Below are 3,244 nucleotides of genomic sequence, written 5' to 3'. Positions count from 1 at the left end.
AGAGCCGTGAGAGTTTTAACTGAAGAGTAGGATAAAAGGATAGCTGGTAAAAAGGAAAAAATAACATTGCATTTAGAGGGAAAAATGAGTCGTAACATTAGTGATAAGTGTAATAATGATAAAAAAAAAAATGAGAGAGTTATCTTTTATAGGAGCAGAGTACCGTGTGAGTACGACGCGTGTGATAATGATGAAAGACTCCCATTATTAACTCAGATGCGAGTGTGCTAAGTGTTATGGGGAGACAGGAACACAGGCCTCACCTGGTGTTTCCTTAAAAGGGACTACTGCAAAGAATAATTCACCTTCATTACTTAGTGTATATTCTTTTGTACGCTCTTTCTCCGTATTATTAGTAAACACTGTGATGTATAGACCTATATTATTATTGCATGCGAGTATAATTAGACATCAAGTACAAGTTATCTTCTCCATCAAAAGGGGAAGATGCAGTAATCCTTCAACATTGGCAGGCAGACAGCGTTAGATCAATAAAGATTCCTGCGCAGTATTAAAAAAAAAAGGTGTGTTCAGCATTAGGTGGAGGTGGGAAGTCTCAACAAGCTCCAGTACATAAGGTGGAGTGATTTTTTCTCCTCTTTTTGGTATGTCAGGGTGTCTTGTCAAGGGTGAAAGGAAATAAATGAAACAAGACGAAATAAGGTGAATAAATAAATAAGATAAATAAATAAATAAATACATAAAGCGTGCAGACAACGCCATTCCCACAATAGAAAAGAAATAGTGTGCCTTAGCCACTTACTTGATAAATATGCGGGACTCTCTCTCTCTCTCTCTCTCTCTCTCTCTCTCTCTCTCTCTCTCTCTCTCTCTCTCTCTCTCTCTCTCTCACCCTTCCCTGTCCGTTCTTCCATGGGAAATAAAGGGCTGAAAATAAATATATAGTAATGGAGTCTGATATCGGACTGCGGAAAACCGATTCTGTAATTGTCGGCGAATTGGCAAGCCCAGACACACACACACACACACACACACACACACACACACACACACACACACACACACACACACACACACACACACACACACACACACACACACACACACACACACACACACACAGAGAGAGAGAGAGAGAGAGAGAGAGAGAGAGAGAGAGAGAGAGAGAGAGAGAGAGAGAGAGAGAGAGAGAGAGAGAGAGAGAGAGAGAGAGATGCTGCAGTTTATACTTTTTTGAAGGAAGAATATAAAAGACTCTCCCGTCCTCTCTCTCTCTCTCTCTCTCTCTCTCTCTCTCTCTCTCTCTCTCTCTCTCTCTCTCTCTCTCTCTCTCTCTCTCTCTCTCTCTCTCTCTCTCTGTGTGTGTGTGTGTGTGTGTGTGTGTGTGTGTGTGTGTGTGTGTGTGTGTGGGTGCGGGTACGGGTGCGTGCGTGGGTGTATGCAAGCGCCCCTTCATGAAGCATCCAGTGGGTCGCTCCTCCCAAAGGAAAAATGCTGTATATATTCCTCTCTCTCTCTCTCTCTCTCTCTCTCTCTCTCTCTCTCTCTCTCTCTCTCTCTCTCTCTCTCTCTCTCTCTCTCTCTCTCCTCCCAGTGTTTCGCAGTACCGTCACGTGTCAAGTCCTCACGGATTTGAAAAATGTATCTTATCAAATGCTGAGGTTTACTGCACCCTTTTTTTTTATATTTGAATATAAGTTTTTTTGTTTTATCCTTTCTTTATTCCTTGCGTGTCAAAAAAAAATGTCACTTGCTTCCAAAGATGTCAAAATTACTGCACTCTTGACTAAAAAATATCAAATGTATGTTCCCGTGATTCTCAAAACGTTAAAAAAAAAAAAGTTCCGTGTCTTTCAACGGTGTCAAAAGAAAATGCTTCCTTCCTCCCAAAATGTCAAAAACTGTTCCCTTCCTTCCAAAGATTAAAAGATAAAAGAAATCTCTCGGTTCCAGAGAAATAAAAAATATATATATATATATATTCCTTTGCTTCTGAAAAAGTAAAAAAAAAGTTACCTTCCTTCCAAACATGTAAATAAATGTTCTTGCTTCCGAGGATGTAAAAAAAAAAAGAGTAATAAATAAATGAATAAAATGGTCTAAAATGTGTCAAATTGCTCTCTTGCATTGTGAGATACTGAATAAAGTTCCCTTCCTTCTGTAAATGTCAAAAGAAGTTTCCTACCTTTCAAAACATATCACAGTATGTTTCCTTGCTTCCAGGAACATCAAAACAGTGTTCCCCTGCTTTTAGAAATGATAATGTATCGTCTATGAAAGAGTAAACCAATTAATGGATTTTTTTTTTAATAATCAATACCAACACCGATAATAAAACGTTACGCTCTTATTTCTCTTCTTGAAAGTAAAAAAAAAATAATCTTCTTGTGCTCTGTTTTTCAGTGCAGTCTTCAGCTTCCTTGCACTTGCTGGCTTTAATTTCCTATAATTCCACTTTTACTGAATAGAATCTGACTAGTGTTATTTTCCTTATTCTCAGCTCAAACACCCCACCCCATATCTCACCCCGCCCCCCCAAAGAAAATACATACATGGCACAAATCCCATAATCTTCATCATCACTTATTCTCACTATGACGTTTTTTCTTTCTCCCTTTTGTATTTGAGAATGATGATAATGAAGACGAACAGTAAAAGGATATACTAAATTCTGAAGAAGTGGAAGAGGTGCAGGAAGTAAGCGCTGGAGGATGAAAAATAATTATGATAATGAGAGTTTTAAGAAGGAAAAGAAAAAAAAGTAATAAAAAAACGTGTAGGAGGAACGAAAGATGATGATGAGGGGATGAAGGAAGAGGAGAGCTGGAGAAACGGAAAGACGCGGGTAAAAGGAAGTGGAGGTGTGAAAGGAGATAATGAAAGCAAGGGAACAAGGATAGAGGGAAGAAGGGAGATGATGCAAAGGAGGATGGAGTAAAGGAGAAGGCGGAAAAGGATAAACAGAAGGAAAGGGAATGTGTAATTATAAGAAGAAAGGCGAGGAGGATATATGGGAAGAGAGGGGAGGAACTTGAGAAGGAAGAGGAGGAAGGAAGAAGAAATGAAAGGAGTGGAAAGAGAGAAGAGAGAGAGAGAGAGAGAGAGAGAGAGAGAGAGAGAGAGAGAGAGAGAGAGAGAGAGAGAGAGAGAGAGAGAGAGAGAAAGAAAAAGGAGCAGTTCATTTCACTCAGAGTTGAAAGTTTGCCCTCACTGCTCGTCGTTTAAATGGATGCGCATGATGGAGGTGAGCCGAGTAGAGGGAAATGTTCTCCCGCTGATTTCT

The sequence above is a fragment of the Scylla paramamosain genome, chromosome 4, assembly GCF_035594125.1.
Source record: "Scylla paramamosain isolate STU-SP2022 chromosome 4, ASM3559412v1, whole genome shotgun sequence".
Lineage (NCBI taxonomy): Eukaryota > Metazoa > Arthropoda > Malacostraca > Decapoda > Portunidae > Scylla > Scylla paramamosain.
The sequence above is the reverse complement of the archived record's forward strand: the minus strand, read 5'-3'. Positions refer to the sequence as shown.